Source organism: Delphinus delphis, chromosome 13 (genome assembly GCF_949987515.2).
Source record: "Delphinus delphis chromosome 13, mDelDel1.2, whole genome shotgun sequence".
NCBI classification, from domain to species: Eukaryota; Metazoa; Chordata; class Mammalia; order Artiodactyla; family Delphinidae; genus Delphinus; species Delphinus delphis.
The window spans coordinates 37,426,679-37,445,867 of record NC_082695.1 but is presented as its reverse complement, the minus strand read 5'-3'; positions in this window follow the sequence as shown (position 1 = coordinate 37,445,867).

Here is a 19,189-nt window from a genome sequence, read left to right as displayed (position 1 = left end):
TTGCCACTGTTTCTACCTTGTAACACTGTGACCTTGTAGTGTGGTTGGCAAACATTCTGCAGTGGGAGTAGCAGGAGGGCTACTTCTGCCATTTTTGTTCGGTTTTCTTGGGAACTGTATGGTTAGAGTGTTATCTTTAATCCATGGTTCCTTTATAGGAGTCTTTTCAAGCCATGTGTCCCTTTTGTCAAGGTTAAAACTAGATAATACAACTGGTAAATACATTCAACCAGGCACAAGGAACCAGACACAGGACACTCCATGCCTTTGAATTGGAAAACTTGGAGACAAAAGACTAAAGACTGGCCCATTCATTCACTCAGGGTTAGTAACAGGTCAGGAAAAAAAAGCAGAGGGAGCTTTTTTGGGGGCTGCCAAAAAAATGCTACTTTCACAGTTGATTCCACATCTACATCATTTCTGGTTTAGAGCACTTCCCAACAAAGGAAGGGAAGCGACAGATACCAAACATGTCCCAGTGTCTCAAATGCCTCTAAAGGGAAGCAGGTAAGGTATACGACCTAACTTCTTAGGTTTAAAGCAACCTAAATCGGGGCCTGTCTTCACACGTCTTTCCTCCACAGAAGGTCAGGGAAGCATAGGAACCACGAGACAGTGGAGGGAACCATGCCGTTCCTCCTCCCATTGGCCCGTGCTGCCTCTCATCTGGCAACAGTAATATCTACAGTCTTAACACCTCCAGTAAACTGATTTTTGTCACCCCATTCTGGGTTTGAAAAAATGAGAGCTGCTATAGGCACATTCAATCTCAAGGGTCCCAACTGCTAGTTTTAGAGGGATGTTGCTACCACCGTCAAGGTGAGAGGAACAAGCAGCCCATTCCCTTTCCGCCCACTTCTATGGTAAAAACTCCAAGTCAGCAGATTTCTCCACTGTTGCCAGTGAAGACTTTTCTCTAATGCTTGAAAACAACCGGCCGTCCTACCCAGGCTCCATGGGAAGGTGGGAGCAGCTCTGCTCACTCAGTGGGTCCTGCTGCAGGGAAGGGCCCTGGGGGAAGGGTGGGTGGCTGCCTGTAGCAAGGTCCAGAAAACCTCAGGATGGGAAAGGAGGGTTCAAGCTAGGGAGGAGTTAGTTAACCATAAGCCGACTCTAAGTTAGCTTATACACTGAACTATCCAACTCAGTGGCATCCACAGTGAAATTCATAGAAGTCAATAATTATATAAAGAACGAGAAGAAAACTGACACTGAAGCCAACAAAAGACAGGAACAGAGACAGGCAAAACCTCCATGTTTTCTGGGCCGGCAGGAGATATGTAAGCTAATGGCTTTGCTCTCATCCACATGCTGCCTCTTTTCTAGCTACTTGGAGGTGTTCATATACCCGTGGACTTAAATAAGACAAGAAGGAAAGAATCAAATGCCAGCCTATATGCAGTATCCAGACCTGAAACCTAACCTAAACATATCCAGATTCCTCTGATCTTGTTACTAATTTAAGACAAGAGAGTAGGTCCAAATAATGCCAAGCATCTCAGGGCCACCCATGGAAACCAGGCTACTCTATCAGCAGCTCAAGGCACTATTATAAAAAAGCAAAACCAACCAAACAAGACAACCCAAAACAACCCAAACCCAAAACGCCATCCTGGAAAATGCACAACAGAGTCTGAGGTCGAGGACATTTTCTACCCTGCTGGTCTCAGGCCAAGTGTAAGATGCTACTGACAGAATGAACTTCAGACAGCTGGCGGGGGTTGGGGGGGGTGACCCCGGCACTAGAGACCCAGTGGGTGTGTGTGGCCAGGAAGAGGGGGCTGCGGAGCAGCTCACTCAAAAGGATCCTTCTCCTCTGTCCCTAGCTCTTGCTGCTAGAGTGTCCTTTCTTGTCAAACCAGCCCCGAGAGCAGCCCGAGCTCTGCCACCCCATGTCTGACATGACATTCACTAATTTATTCATCCATTTAGCAAATATTTATTGAACTCCTCTGAAGGGTCAGGCCCTGGGGATGCACACATGAATGGGACACACATGGCCTCTACCTTCATCTGAAGCTTTCTCTAAGTCTCTCTGGCAGGTTGTTGGCTTGCGTTTTCACAAGGCAGACGCTGTGGGGTAGAACTGTGCTTTGTGTTCAGTAAGTGGAGCTTTTCAACCCAGGCTGATGCCCGCTGCTTGGAAGGAGCAGGCCCCTGCCCCGGCCTGGGCTGGATGTGTGGGGAGAAGCATGGTGGGAAATTAATTTTCATCTGCTTCACAGTTTGCTTGGGACTAACCCAACCTAGGACAGAGCCCCCATCTTGGCTCAATCCACAGACAGCCCTTGTTAGAGGGCGTCTCGGGGTGGGGGACTGGAGAGGCTCTGTTTATTCAGGGTCTACAGAAAGTCCCATGACAGTTTCAGCAAGGACTTGCCATTCTCTCTTAGTATGAATAGAGAACCCTCTTCACCTCCATCTGTGTCCCCAGCACAGGTCTGCTGGTAGTGCTGGGAGGAATGAAACTGCAAAAAAAGGCTGGGGCAAGTGGGTATCTAGCAGATGGAAAAGGCCCAGGTAAGTTCTAATCTGGATAATCTCTGTGCACCAGACGATGATGTGCCCTCAGAGTGGAGCAAGTTTCAGTCTAAATCAGGCCAATTCTGTGTTCAACAGTTTACAGGCTAAATGGATCCTTTTAGTCTGTCATAAGTTCATGCACTTGGAAGGACCAGTAATGTAGACTTAAACATGCCATAAACTTAAAGGAAACGCGGGTCCAGGGCGTGAGGAGAAATGAGCTATTACTCCTCCTCTGGCAGGGAAAGGCCATTGTATTTCATGTATGATTTGACCATGCTTCAGGAGAGCCATTTTGGCTTTAAATGGCACATTTCTTTCTTCTTTTTTAGGCTTCCTGAAGGGTTATTTTACCCCCAGGTACTTTCTTACACTGAGTAGTATTTCAGTTGTGTTGCACAAACCCAGAGGTCTTGCAGAGATCTCAGGAATACTTGGTATGTCACTAACGGTCAACAACCAGCAAACTGTGGTTCTGGAATCCTGAGATGCACACTCGGATCTGTGATGGATGTTTATAACTCTCGGGATGTGTCTTCAATCATTGCAGAAATGCCTGAGCACGTGGCTGTTGGTTGTGCAACGTGAGACGTGACTGACAGTGTCTCTTAAGATGGGCATTTGTGCCATTATTTATTATTGTTCTGGTAACATTTACTATTTCAGAGTGCTTGTTGTTCTGTTCTAAGAAATAACAATTTGAGTATGGATTTTTTTTCAAAGTAAGTGGCCTAAACCTCCTTTCCCTGAGTTTTGGAGCAAGGCAGCATCTGGGAACATATGGTTACAGCCTCCTGAAAAGTAAACTGTCCTTCCTTATTTTGTTAAAATGCATTCTTTATCCCTAGTGAAACCAAGATGAGATTAGTTCATGGAATTTTATTTCCTTGGGACTTATCTACATGGGGACATGAATCTCATTAGAGCCTCTGAAGGCAAGGGCTAACAGGATGCAGACCACTTTGCACATGGATGTGATCCCCACTCAACAGTTCTCACCTAGGAACTGCATATGCTCAGTTGTGATACTATCTGCATCCAGGCTGGTTTCAACCTCCTTAGTATTTAGGTATTTTAAATTAGTTATTCATCAGTGAAATCAAATATTTTTATTTGCATTATAGTGCTTCAGATCTGTCACTGCTCATGCGCCACATGGCATGTGGGATCTTAGTTGCCCAACCAGGGATCGAACCCATGCCCCCTGCAGTGGAAGCATGGACTCTTAACCACTGGACCACCAGGGAAGTCCCCCTGGCTGGTCTTTTAGATAATTCCTCTATAAAATCCCCAGCAACTCTGTCAGTCAAAGCCATGCAGTTACCTTCGGCTTCCTTAAAGGATTCAACCCTTATTCCAGGGGAAACAGACCAGGTTTTCAAAAAGCAAAACTGTTTTCGACTCCTTAGTTGCTCATGAAAGCACAATTATTACCAACAAAAAAGATACTTTCTAACTGGCACTAAGGACTTGTCCTCAGTGTTCTGTGATATCTGCAACTGAACGTCTCCAGGTGTCATGGGGAGGGCCAGGGCCAGGGCTGGGCTTAGACTCACAATGTATCCTCTTGGTACCCAATGTTCTTGATTATGAAGTTGGGCTCTCTTCTCCCTTAGAGATCCTCTAAGAAGTACCTCAAGAGAATATGCTCAAAAATTTGCTTCAGTATAATTATTGGGGGCATGGCAGTGGCCACACTGTGTCATATGAGCAGACTTCAAGCCCTCTTTCTTCAGGGTCCAGGGACAGGAAGGCTGAAAACCATCTGTGCTACGTGGTGACCTGGAATTCAGAGGACCCAAGAGGGCCTGAAAGGGACATTTGTCTTCTGGAGCAGGTAACACTTGGCTTCAACAAAGGCCTCCCTCCTAAGACAGCAGAAAGAGTTCTACTCTGGAAGGCACAACAAATGGTCTGAGTTCAACCATGGCATCACCGTGGTTAACGGTTTCCTCACCTGTAAAACGAGGGTTTGGGTACATTCAACAACCTTCTGAACCCCTTCCGGTTCTCATTTGTGTGACTCTGTAATTCTATTCTACATAGAATTATACCCTAGCAGACCATGGTAGAGCAAAACTGTAACATAACAGTACAAAAGAGGGTATTTATGACAGGTAACCATGGCCAAACAATACAAAGGCTACCAGAAGTGAGGCGAGAAGGTGACTTCTCATGACTCCTTTACTGCAGAGATCTAAAAGATCCAGGAGAAGTTTTGCCTTGTGAGATGTTCAACCTTCACGTAATAAGGGTCTTAGCGGTAGATGAATTAGGGCTATCTCCATGACTGGTATAACGATCCCACTCCTCCGCCTTGGGCAGCAGTACTAGTTTGTTCTTTGCCTTCAGGTGTATGTTTGGGAGCCTCTTGGAGGGTGAGTCATGTGCACAAAAGCTAGAAGCACATAAATAAGGCACAAAGTGACTAAGCAACCATGGCCTGAGTAACCACTTCGGGAGAGCATCTAATTGTTTCACAGGAAGTGTCTGACGGTGCCCCTGTTCCTGACAGTGAGCCATCTGGATTCACTTCTCCTTCAAGGGTTAATTTACTTTGCCCTTAAAACGGGGTTTTTTCAACTTTCCATCTATAGTCTTAGCACTCAGAAGAATGCTAATCCTACCGAGAGGACTTTGAGACACTTGGTTCCTAGGCTTTAGGAAACAAAGACTGAGAGCTATGTATGACCAGCTTAGGAGAGACCTTTTGAATGTAAGAAGTACAAACTAGATCAGGGATGACACAATAATGATAGAAGGGCTCAGCCTGGGACTTCCCTAGTGGTGCAGTGGTTAAGAATCCACCTACCAATGCAGGGGACACAGGTTCGAGACCTGGTCCAGGAAGATCCCACATGCCCCAGAGCAACTAAGCCCGTGCACCACAACTACTGAGCCTGTCCTCTAGAGCCCATGCGCCACAACTACTGAGCCTGCGCTCTGGAGTCTGCGAGCCACAACTACTGAAGCCTGCACACCTAGAGCCCGTGCTCTGCAACAAGAGAAGCTCCCACGATGAGAAGCCTGTGCACCGCAACGAAGAGTAGCCCCCGCTTGCCACAGCTAGAGAAAGCCTGCGCACAGCAACGAAGACCCAACGCAGCCATAAATAAATGAATGAATGAATGAATTTATAGTAAAAAAAAGAAGGACTCAGCCTGGACCAGAGCCACTGCCTAAGGGCAACCAGGTCCTTAATGAGTGGAACTGGTAACTAATAGCAAACCCCACCTTATCTTCTGTGTGGTTTGTTGTATGTACACATGAGTGGCAAATCGTGTAAGGTCTTCACTTATCACAGAGTGTGATTTCAACCACTCCCAAGAAATCCTTTTGTTGTCTTCATACAGACCCTGTGTTAAAAAACAAGACAAAAACACACAAACCAAACAACTTTCAGGGGTTGTTATAAATAGATTTGAACACAGGTGACCATAAAAGACAAGATTCTGATGCCCAGAGTGGGAAAATTCAGGCTAGCAGCACCCACCTGCCCCACCCTTGAATACACAGAACACAGACAGCACTGGGTGTGCTAACACTATACACACTTGCATAGAGGCACTAAAGAACAGTATATTAAGCAAAGAGTGTTTTGTTGGTGGTATTTGTTTTATTTTCAGTGATGATTTACTGTCCAACCTTCTGAAAAGACAGTTTTAACTGAAAACACATCCATCTAATTTATTTTGGAAATCTCTATCAAAAAGATAAATGGGCTTCCCTGGTGGTGCAGTGGTTGAGAGTCCGTCTGCTGATGCAGGGGACACAGGTTCGTGCCCCAGTCCGGAAAGATCCCACATGCCACGGAGCGGCTGGGTCCGTGAGCCATGACCGCTGAGCCTGTGCGTCCGGAGCCTGTGCTCCGCAACGGGAGAGGCCACAGCAGTGAGAGGCCCGCATACCGCAAAAAAAAAAAAAAAAAAAAAAAGATAAATGGAGTTGATGATTACAGTTGTATTTCCATTAGCTAACCAAAATGATGAGCTGAGGAAATTATCCAGTTTGGTCAAAGGTAAGAGGATAGTTATCCTTTCAAATCTAAAATGTCCACAGTGCCAATTTCACCAGGTCATTGGGCAGCCTTCTGATTCACCTGAAGCCAGGTAAACATGGTGCAGGGTTGGCTCACCTGTCGTTCTCACATTCCTATAGTATTAAAAAAAGGGGGTGGGAAGGTTTTCTTTTGCTGCTCTGGAATTGGAAGAATCCCAAGATCCAGCCCAGGTCATTTTCCCTTTTTCCCCAAATGTATTTCTAGTTGGTTTATTTTTTTAACTTATTTTAGGTAAAATGAGAATAGCAAAACCACATGAAGATTAAGCATGAAATGGAAACTGTGATGTCTTCAGCTTCACACACAGCAGCACCAACGTGCTTGTGTAATACAGTAACGAAAGCACTGCTAGCTGAACTTCGGTGGCTTCTTTTGATCCCTTGAAATCTGTTTATTCCCTTGAACTGGAATAATTCCTGTGGCTTTGTTTGTTTATTAGCAATTGTTTTTCAAAGTTTGGAAAAATGTAGCCCAAAAAAAAGAAGGAAAGAAAAGCAAGTGATAAAACAAGAATATCATTCCTCTGCCTGCTATTTACAAGACACTAAAATGAATTAAAATTTACTCTAATAATCTCCAAGAATCTCCAAGTGCCATTTCATATGTTTAAAGATATTATCAGTATGATAGAAATTTATGGGGAACTGGATTATAGTGTTGTAAACCAAGGCTTCTTGTGACCAAGTCATGAACTTGTGTTCCTGAGTGAAACAAAATATTCAAAAGACAGGATGGAGCCACATATTGATTTAAAGTGGGACTAAGGATGGGGCTGTATAAACTGAATGAAAATTAGCTACCACTGTACAGGCCTTTCAACCAGGCAGATCCATCCATTCATGGCCACATGGCAGGCAGCCATAGAAAAAGAGTCACGGATTGCAACAGTGGAGACTTCTGGTCTACCTTTGCATCTGCATCTCTCTTTCACCCCATCCCATCCTGTTCTCCTGGCTACCTCTGCTGGGCTTCTGAACTTTTGACTTTGCCCTCCTCTCTGGCTCTCTGCTTGCCCCTTGGACTGGCATGGGACAGTGGCCTGGCGCTCAGTGCTCTCTAGGACTGGCTTGCAACCCTCTTTGGTTCATTTTTCTCTTGTCTCTTTGGGTAATCACTTCCCCACTCAGGGCTGGGCTCTAGACCCCAAGTTCAGCTTTAGCCAGTACCCTGAGCAGACTGACCCCAGACACCCCTGAGACGACTGGACAATGTGAGTTAACAGTGGGCACCTTATATTAAGGTGCCTGTACTCCCCAGGCTGCCCTTCCTGGGATGGGACCACAATTACCTGAGAGGGGTGTCCATCCAAACCCCATCTCAAAGGCATGCCTTGTGATGTCTCCAGGGACCTAAAGTATGAAAAAGCTCAGAGACGGAAGGGTGTCTAGAAGTCTTAGTCAGAAATGGAGTGTGTTAGGCAGGGTTCCCCAGAAAAACAGAACCCATAGGGTGCATAGGAATTGGTTCATGCAATTGTGGAGGCTGAGAAGCCCCAAGAGCTGCGGTTGGCAAGCTGGAGACCCAGGAATGCTGATGGTTTAGCTTCAGTCTGAGTCTTAAGGCCTGAGAACCAGGATAATGGTCACTGAGACACTAATAAAAGGTCAGCACAGTGCCTGGCCCCTGATAGGATTACAGCAAATGTCAGTCTCTTCCTCTAACTCCATAAGAATCAAGTCTTATTAAAATCTGAGAAACAGAAACATTCATATCATACATGTAATCCACCTGTGTTTTCAATAAATAAATAATACATCACATACTGCACTTCCTTTAGCAGTCTTTCTTTTCAATCACTATCTTGTACTAAAAACTCCTGTAGTTCACAAACAGGAAAAAAAAAAGATGTCAGATTTTGAACGTGGAAAGGAACAAATGCAGGATTAAACTTGAATTATTCATAGCTGTCTCAAAGTTGAAACTCTCCAAGGAATTCAAGTATTGCCAAACATCGAGAAAAAGAAAAAAATGGGGAAAGCAAAAAAGAAGGAGAGAGATTTAAGCTTATGTAAGTCGAATTTCAGAGACACGAAATAGGTCTAAACTCATTAGTGTGTATGGGGCTCCTTAGGAAATAATTTTGCTACAACTTATTTCACACTAAAACAGGGGTTGAAATGCCTGACTCAGAAAGGACTGTGTTCCATAATTATGACCAGCTTATTAACCTTAAACAAAGTCAATGCTTTTTCACAACTGAAAGAATATTATCTGGATATTCTGCATGCAGACAAATGTTTTAGGCTCTAAAAGAAATGTCTCCTTCTCTCCAAAATGCAAGCATTCCTATAAAGAGTGTTGATGAGTTGCTTTACTTATGATTCTGTAGGTATTTATTTACTACTGGAATCCGTCTGTTATACCATGGGCACACTTAACACAGCAACACTGGAACATGTTAGCATTGTGGAATCTCACTAATTTGATCCTATAGGTATTTATTAATAACCTCCTATAAGTAGAGGACGCCTCCCTGTTGGTGCAGTTATATCTACATTTATACACATAACCACACATATCTGAATAGGCTTCACCTAACGGATTTGGAGTTGCATGGGATTTACTAGGCATGGGCACACAAAAGAAGCAGGAAAGACCATCTCTGTGTCAGTGAGCTCACAAGCTGACTGAGGCCTGTGGTGGGAGAAAAATGTGGGCAAGACTGGCCTCAAATCCTGGCTCTGCCAATTATTAGCTGTGTGATCTGGAACAAGTTACTTAATTTCTCTGAACTTCAGATCTCACCTCGGTAAGTCAGGGTTAATAATACCCTCCCTGTAGCGTTATTCTGAGGATAAAGTGAAATTATGCGTAAAGTGCCAAGCACGTGGTAGACACTTTTCTTCTTACATAAATCCTAGAAACAAATGTTTCCTGCAGGTGGTTTGGTGCCCTTCTGGTTTGTTAAGTGATGCCGCATGTGCATAAAATACTGAGCTTGGAAAACCAAGCTGACTAAAAATTAAAGCTTAGGACTCCTGCTTCCAGGAGGATGAAGTGGACACACTTTCTCCCATCTCTCCTGTTACGTATAACTAAAACCCTGGACATTAGATTTAAAACAAATTTAAGAAGACTCTGATAGGTAGAGAAAAGAAGGCAGACTAGCTAGGGATCTCAGGACCCACGGCACAACACGGTGGTGAGTTATTCTTTCTTTTTGTTTCACATGCCCCATAGTTAGAATTGAAGCCAGCAACTCTAACCAAAGTTAGAAACACCAAAGGGCACAGAGGAAAAAGGTCCCAACAACAGCCTGCTCTCTCAAGGAAAGGGGCAGCCTAGCAAGTCCGCAGACATTTAAATAATAAAAGCTGTGCTCCAGCCAAATACCACACACACAAAAATGGTGGCCCTACCTCTACCCATGCCAGCCAAGCCCAGGTGGGGAGCCTAGACTTCCCCACCGTGAGGTGCCCAACACCCCTCTGGAGTGGTGTCAGAGAATGCCCACTGGAGAATCAGGACTCTCACCATTGCCTAGTGATAACAAGGCCACCCCACTGTGGGGTCAGAGGAGACCACGGAGAGAGCTGAAACTTCCACCCTTGCCCAGGATTGATGCTTTGTAATGAGCTATGAGGATAATGAACAAAATGTCACCCCTCAAGTGTCAATGGAGGCTGAGTGGGGGACCTGGATTTCTGCCCCCACCTAAGCAGTGAGGTGGTGCCCACCCCTTCCCTGTCAGAGAGAGCCAGCTAAAAACGGATTTCGGTAAGACCCAGAGTCTCATAAAATAATATGAAAATATCCCAGTTTCATTTGAAATCACTGTCATACCAAGAAGCTGAAAAATCTCAAACTCAATAATAAAAGGACAATCAATAGATACCAATACCCAGAAGACACAGTTTAGGATCCCCCGCCAGGAATTTTAAAGCAGTCATGAAAATTTGCTTCAATGGGCGATTATGAATGTTTCAAACAAATGAAAAAGATAGAAAACCTCAGAAAGGAAATGGAAAGTCTCAGCGAAGAAACAGATGACCTAAAAAAAAAAAAAAAAGAATCAAATGGAAATTTAGAATAAAAAGAACACAGTAACCAAAATAACAAGCTGATTGGAAGGGCTCAACAGCAAATGGAGGGAACAGAGGAAAGAACCAGTGAACTGGAAAGTAGAATAGTATTTTATCTGGAAAACAAAATGAAAATAGATTGAAAACAAGATGAGCCTCAGGGACCTGTGGGACCAAAACAAAACAAAACAAAACAAATCTAACACTCATGTCATCAGAGTTTTGAAAGGAGAGAAGAGAGAGGAGGTGGAAGAGTACTTGAAGAAATAATAGCTGTGAAAACTTCTCAAATTTGGCAAGAGACATAAACCTACAGATTCAGAAGCTGAATGAGCCCCAAACAGGGTAAAGCCAAAGAAATTCATGCCAAGACACATCATAATTAAACTTCTGAAAGCTAAAGACAGAGAAAAAAAATTGAAGCCAGCAAGAGAGAAACAACATTTTACTTGTGGGGGAAAAACAATTCAAACAACAGTGGCTTTCTCATCAGAAAAATTGGAAGTGGAAACAATATTTTTCAAATGTGGAAAAAAACACACAAACAAATAAAACAACTAACCCAGAATCCTATATCTAGCAAAAATATCCTTCAGGAATAAAAGGGGAAATGAAGACATTCTTAGAGGATGGAAAACTAAGATGAGTTGTAGCTAGCAGACCTACTCAGAAAGAATAACTAAATAATTTTCCAAACAGAAAAATAAACAGAAGAGACCTGGAATGTCAAAAAAGGAAAAAAGAATAGAGTAAAAAAAAATATATGAAAGTGCAATCGATTTTTCTCTTTCTCTTGAGTTGTCTAAATTATGTTTGATGGTGAAGCAAAAATTTTTGACAACGGTGCAAAAGCCATGCAGTGGAGGAAAGACAGCATTTTCAACAAATGGTGCTGGAGTAGTCACAGACAATTCTCACACCTTGTATGAAATTTAACTCAAAATGGATCACAGACTTAAATATAAAACATAAAACTTTTAGGAAAAAATTAGAAGAACATCTTTAGGATCACCAGATAGGCAAAAAGTTCTTAGATTTGACACTGAAACCACAATACATAAAAGGAAAAATTGATAAGTTGAACTTCGTCTAAATTAAAAGCTTTGCCTCTGGAAAAATGTCTTGTTAAAGGGTTGAAAAGACAAGTTACAGGGTGGAAGAAAATATTTTCATACCATATCTCCAACAAGGAACTAATAGGGAATATAAAGAACTTGCAAAAACTCAACAGCAGAAAAGTGAATGATCCAATTAGAACACGGGTGAAAGACATGAAGAGACATTTTACCAAAGAAGACAGACAGATGGCAAATAATCACATGAAAAGATATCCAACATCATTAGTCATGAGAGTAATATAAATTAAAACCACAATTATATACCACAACACACCTATCAGAATAGCTAAAATAAAAAATAGTGACATCTCCAAATGCTGGTGACGATGTGGAGAAAGTAGATCTCTCACACACTATGTGGGAATGTAAAATGGTGCAGCCACCGGAAAACAGCTTGGCGGTTTCTTAAACAATGAAACATCCAACTACTATATGCAATGGCACTCCTGGGCACTTCCTTCCAGAGAAAGGAAGACTTGGGTTCATACAAAAATCTGTATACAAATGTTTATAGCAGCTTTATTCACAAGAGCCCCAAACTGAAGACAACCCAGACGTCCTTCAATGGATGAATGGTGAAACAAATTGTGATGTATCCATCTCATGGAATACTACTCACCAATAAAAACGAATGAAGTACTGATATATGCAACAATCTTTTTTTTAATTGAAAAAAAATTTATTATCTTTATTTTTTAAATCAATTATAGTTGATTTACAATGTTTCAGGTATATAACAAAGTGATTCAGTTTTATATATATATATTCTTTTTCTAGATTCTTCTTCATTATAGGTTATTATAAGATATTGAATACAGTTTCCTGTACTATACAGTAGGTCCTTGTTGGTTATCTATTTTATATGTAGTAGTGTGTATTTGTTCATCCAAATTCACAGTTTATCCCCCCCCTTTCCCCTTTGGTAACCATAAGTTTATTTTCTATGTCTATGAATCTATTTCATTTGTATCATTTTTTTAAGATTCCACATATAAGTGATATCATATAATATTTCTTTCTTTGTCTGTCTTACTTCACTTAGTTTGATAATCTCTAGGTCCATCCATGTTGCTGCAAATGGCATTGTTTCATTCTTTTCTATGGCTGAGTAGTATTCCACTGTATACATATGCCACATCTTCTTTACCCATTCATCTGCCAATGGACATTTAGGTTGCTTCCATGTCTTGGCTATTATAAATATTGCTGCTATGAACATTGGGGTACATGTATCTTTTCAAACTAGAGTTTTTGTCTTTTCCATATATGTGCCCAGGAGCAGGATTGTTGGGTCATATGTTAATTCTATTTTTAGTTTTTTAAGGAACCTCCATACTGTTCTCCACAGTAGCTGTACCAATTTACATTCCCCCCAACAGTATAGGAAGGTTCCCTTTTCTCCACACCCTCTCCAGCATTTATTATTTGTAGACTTTTTGATGATGGCCATTCTGACTGGTGTAAGGTGATACCTCACTGTAGTTTTGATTTGCATTACATGGAACAATCTTGATGAAGCTCCAGGGAATTATGCTCACAGGGGGAAAAAAGGGTATACATTGTATAATTCTGTTTATATAACATCCTTGAAATGAAAAATCATAGAAATGGACAGCAGATTAGTGGTTGGTGGGGATTAAGGAGAAGGTGGAGGGGAGGGAAGTTGGTGTTATCTATCTATATAAGAGAAATGTGGGAACCTGTGATAATGGACATTTTCTGTATCTTGACTCTACCGATGCCAACACTCCACTTGTGCTATTGTACTATAGTTCTGCAAGATGTTACCATTGGGGGAAACTGGGGAAAGTGTACGGAGAATCACTTTCTATCACTTCTTACAACTGCATGTGAATTTACAATACTATAAAATTTAATGCTCCAGAGACGACTTGCAAACTGGTAAAGAAAGTAAGCAAAAGCAAAACAAAGCAAGCAAACAAAAACCAAACTCTTATGCAAACATGATCTTTAAGGATAAAAGAGTCCTTACTTATCAGCTTGTCTGATTTCTTAACCTGAAGTTGGCAAATGGAGGCCCAGAGGTGGACTGGTTTGCTCAAGGACAGACCTGGGACTCTGACCACCAAACAGTCTTGGTCCCACACACCAAGCCTGTGGGCCACAGCGAACACGTAATGTCTTTGTAGTTAAGAGGGGATGCAGGAACTGTTTCCTTATCTGAGCACAGACTATTTCACTTGAATTATTTCACTGCTTTTCTGCACCTAATAAAGCTACTGTCACAAAGACAAGGGAGTAGTCTTGATTTTAAAGGATGAATTCAAAATGCATTTGTGCAACCTTGGAATGAAGCCATTACTTATGATCATTCCTCTAGAATTACATACATTGTTCAAGTCAAAGTGAGAACAATAAACATTTACATGAAGTTTTACAGTTCATTAACACCTATATATGCATTATTTCACGTGATCATAGCAACAACTCTATGTGGCCTAGGAATTATTGCCATCTCCAATTTTTAGATGAGGCAACTAAGGCACCATAAAGCTATATAACCAACCCAAAGTTAAAAACTAGCAAATGCAGAATGAGGGCGCCGACCTAGATTTTCTATCTTCAGTTACTGCTGCCTGTTCCTCATATCTGTTGTGTTCTCCCAGATCTAGGGACAAGATATACCTTAATCCTTACAAAGCTAACCCCATCCTAGATGGAAATTCCACTCTCCAGACCAGAAGTTAGGCTTAATTCCTTACCATCCTGACTCCAGACCTTCTCTGCACCATCCAGTCATTCTACACAACAACATGCTCTTATTTTTGTGGCTAACTGAATTATAATTATTTGTTCAACTCTCTTGTACTAATCTTTGTATCTTCTATAATTGATACCCATTGACGTGACTCATTTGTAAAAGTTGCCTTTCTTGTCTTGTTTGTACACTGGTCTGTCTTATCTGATGACCTCTTTGAAATTTAAAGGCTTTTGGATTTAGACTCTAGAAGTTTCTACAAGGCACTGGCAAGCAGGTTATGTGTCACCACAGAAAAGGAATTGACTCTTCAGGAACTAAGAGAAATAGAATAAATAGCAGAGCTTTTCTGGCTACATGTGCAATAACGTGGAGATTTATTCAGTTGCCTGTCACAGTGACATATGCACCTGATTACATTGTAATTCACGTCTGTCTTTCTTCAACTACTCAATACTCTGGTGTTGAATATGTTAGGCTTATAGTAAGCTGGAATGAAGAAAAATAAATAAGAAACGATAGTCAATAGCACTAGTTCCTGGTCAGGCTACTGAATTTCACTGCCCTCAAATGAGATATCATTACACTAGTAGATGTGGGTGAGATATTTATGGGGTAGAGAGATGACATTTAAACCTTTTTCTGGATTATCCAGTTCTTATTTTCTTCTTAAAGAGACATAAATATCTAACAGATCAAAATTCAAACCTGACCTGTTATGGTGTTGACCCACAAAAAAGTCAATCTGGGAATTGTTTCATCAAAAAGCAAAAGCCAACTGAAAATAGTAAAGGCCAGCCAGGAACATGGAGTGAAGTACTTATCACATGCTGGCTATGGTAGGTGACTGAAACATGAAACAGGACTGGGTTTTAGGAGATTTGGAAGAAAGGAAAAAAGAAAAATGAATCCACTCAGAGGTTGAAAAGAGAGTAAAGAAAGAGTGACCGTCATGATATCTATGAGTTGTGGGTCTCTCTAACTACTCCCTCAATATTTTGATTAAATGTCTTATTACGATATCCTAGAGAAATTCCACCACTTACTTTAAGTGTCTTCTGTGCCTCCTTTCCAGTACGGAATGGTTTTCCTTATGAGCAGGGAGGTAACGAAGCTTTGGGACTCTTCCCCGCCCAGCTGTGTCCCCTCACACAGCAGGAGCACTGTTCACAGGCTTCTCTTTCAGAGAGGGTCATGAGAAGCTCCAGCTCTAGGGAAGATCAAGTTCTGATAGGTCTCTGTACTCAAAGTTTTTTAAACCAAGAATAACATTAAAGTTAGAAGACCTGTCTCACCCTGCATTCTCAACAGCATGAGATGACGTTTGGCTAATCAGGGGGAGGTAGAAAAGGAAGGAGGGAGGGAAAAGGCATTCCAGGTGGGGAGTCCAGCAGGTGCAAGGGCATGGATGTGAGGGAGAGTGTGCCAGGTCTAAAGAACGGCAGGAGCTAGGTTCATTCATTTCACACGTCCTGTTGAGCACCCGGGCCAGGAATTATTCTAAGGGTTACAGTGACCAACCCAGACAAAGCCCCTGCTCCCATGAACCTGCCTCTGAGCTGGGCATAAAGAGGTGGGGAAGAGACGTAAAATAAACAGGTAAAGGAACATGAAATATACACAATGGAATACTACTCAGCCATAAAAAAGAATGAAATAATGTCATTTTGCAGTAACATGGATGGACCTAGAGATTATCATACTAAGTGAAGTAAGCCAAACAGAGAAAGACAAGTATCACATGATATCAATTATATGTGGAATCTAAAAGGACAAAAACACACAAATGAACTTATTTCCAAAACAGAAAGAGACTCACAGACACAGAAAACAAACTTATGATTACCAAAGGGGAAAGGAGGTGGGGGAAGGATAAATTAGGAGGTTGGGATTAACATATACACACTACTATGTATAAAATAGATAATCAACAAGGACCTACTGTATAGCACAGGGAACTATACTCAGTATTATGTAATAATCTATAAGGGAAAAGAATCTGAAAAAGAAGATATCAATATATTCAGATATATATATGTATGACTGAATGGTTGTGCTATACACCTGAAACTTACATGATATTGTAAATCAACTATACTTCAATAAAAATTTTTTTAAAAAGGAACATGAAAATATCAGATAGCGATGAGCAGTATGCAGAGAATCCACATGGCTGCTTTGAGCTTGGGTCCTCAAGGAAGTGATTATTAAGAGGAGATTATTAAGTGATTATTATCAAGGTGATTATTAAGTGGAGATTGAATGACAAGAAACCAGTCATACCAAGAACACTGGGGAGAAGGAATAGCTAATGCAAAGGTCCCAACACAAGGAGGAGCTTGAAAAGAGAAAGAGGGTCAGGGTGGCAGTGGCAAAGGAATGGGGAGCTAGGAAACATGTCCTTAGCTCCAGTCAACATTCAGACACGCTGCTCACATCTAAATGGAAAAGGGGAGGTGTTTCTTAATGCTGTTTCACTTATTCCCTAGTCTCTCTGTGACATCTATAGATGTATGTGAGATATTGGCTCTACCCAAATATTCACCGACACAGGTTCAAACCCAGATTCCAAACCCCTGCCTTGTCCTTCTCTCCATCAGCCTGGCTCCCCTTCCCCAGAGCATAACCACAGATGAGCCACGTTCCCAGGGCCACTGTCAACATGTCAATCAAGTGACGTGAGCAGAGTCTTGCCCTATCCTCTGGCCGGGAGGAGATGATGGTAGGAAGAAAACATGGTGGAGGTGCTGAAATGGTAGAGCCAAGTTCATTACTATCAGCCTCAGAAGCATGATTAACAGAGGAGAGATTTCACTCCTAAGGCCTGTTGCTGTCAGCAAGTTCCAGGAAACATTGGTCATTGCTATAGCAACTGATTTCACATTCATCAGCAGAAATCGTAACAGTATTAGTTCTTCCTGGAGACAAGTTGAAACTGCCTACAATTAGTGTTCCCCATTTCCTCTAATGGTGCTGGCACTGCCCTGATCCTTTTGCCTTTCTCTAACCACTTTGGGTTACTCAGTTTTCTGAGGCCTCCCATTTTTCTCCCTGAAGAGGATGGTGCCACCCTAGACAATTAAGCCATTTATGTGCTGTTCTGAGCCTTCCAAAGCCAAGGAACCTGGGGTTGCGGAGTGGGGATTAGAGAGGGATAAATCACAGTATTCAGAGTTTAAAATTCTGGGCTTGGGCACCAGCTCTACCAGTTAGCTGTCTGACCCAGAGAAGTAGTTTACTTAACCTCTCTGTACTTCTGTTTCCTCATCAGAAAAATGGCGCTATTAGTATTACCTCTCTCATGAGATCAGCATGTAGAACAAAGTAAAAAAATGGGTGTGAAAATACTTTGTAAGTAGAAGAGCCATGTAAGTACCAAGTATTTGCCTGAAGCGAAGGATCTTTTCTTCATTTTAGGAGATAAACATCCAAAATGATGATATATATCTATTAAAAGTCCTTACCATATACTGATGAACCTAGTGGCAGGGCAGGAATAAAGATGCAGAAGTAGAGAATGGACTTGACAACACAGGGGGCAAAGGGGAAGCTGGGGCGAAGTGAGAGAGTAGCATTGACATATATACACTACCAAACATAAAATGGATGGCTAGTGGGAAGCTGCTGCATAGCACAGGGAGATCAGCTTGATGTTTTGTGACGACCTAGAGGGGTGGGATAGCGAGGGTGGGAGGGAGGCTTAAGAGGGAGGGGACATGGGGATATATGTATACATATAGCTGATTCACTTTGTTGTACAGCAGAAACTAACACAACATTGTAAAGCAATTATACTCCAATAAAAATTAAAAAAAAAAAAAAAGTCCTTACCATAGTCTGTAGCTTCCTTCTACCTCTACTACGGAATTCAAGGAAGCCATGAGTGAAAGTATGCAGCTAACCGAATTCTGGTTCTGCCTCTTCCACCATTAGTAGCTTTGGGATCTGGGACACTTAACCACTCAGAGCCTCAGCTTCCTCAACCACAAAGTGAAGATAATAATACCTAAGAGCTGATGCAGGGAACAGATAATACATCTCAATATTCTTTGGAAAATATCTAATACATTTAAGGATATACATTTGAATATCTGCATACATGCATGCATATGTTTTAGATAATTATGAAGTCATAATTTGAATGTGAGATCAAAATTTTTCCATCAAAACATTTGCGGTCAGTAATCTTTATATAGAAAGAACTCTGAAATGAAGTGCGTTGAATATCTATCTTTTTAAGGCAGGCACAGAGTGAGACAGAAGTAATCTTTTGGGCTTCCCTGGTGGCACAGTGGTTAAGAATCCGCCTGCCAATGCAGGGAACATGGGTTCAATCCCTGGTCAGGGAAGATCCCACATGCCGCAGAGCAACAAAGCCCGTGTGCCACAACTACTGAGCCTGTGCTTTAGAGCCCGCGAGCCACAACTACTGAGCTCATGTGCCACAACCACTGAAGCCCACACGCCTAGAGCTGTGCTCTGCAACAAGAGAAGCCATAGCAATAAGAAGCCTGTGCAATGCAACGCAGAGTAGCCCCCACTCACCACAACTAGAGAAAGCCCACGCGCAGCAACAAAGACCCAGCACAGCCAAAAATAAATTAATAAATTTATTTTTTAAAAAAAGAAAGAAAGAATCTCCTTTTTGTAGATAACAGTAAATGGCGAGGCAGGGGGGGATTTTTGATTTGCCACCTGTGGTAGATTAAAGATGACCACAGATTCTTTGCTATTCCTCCCACTGACA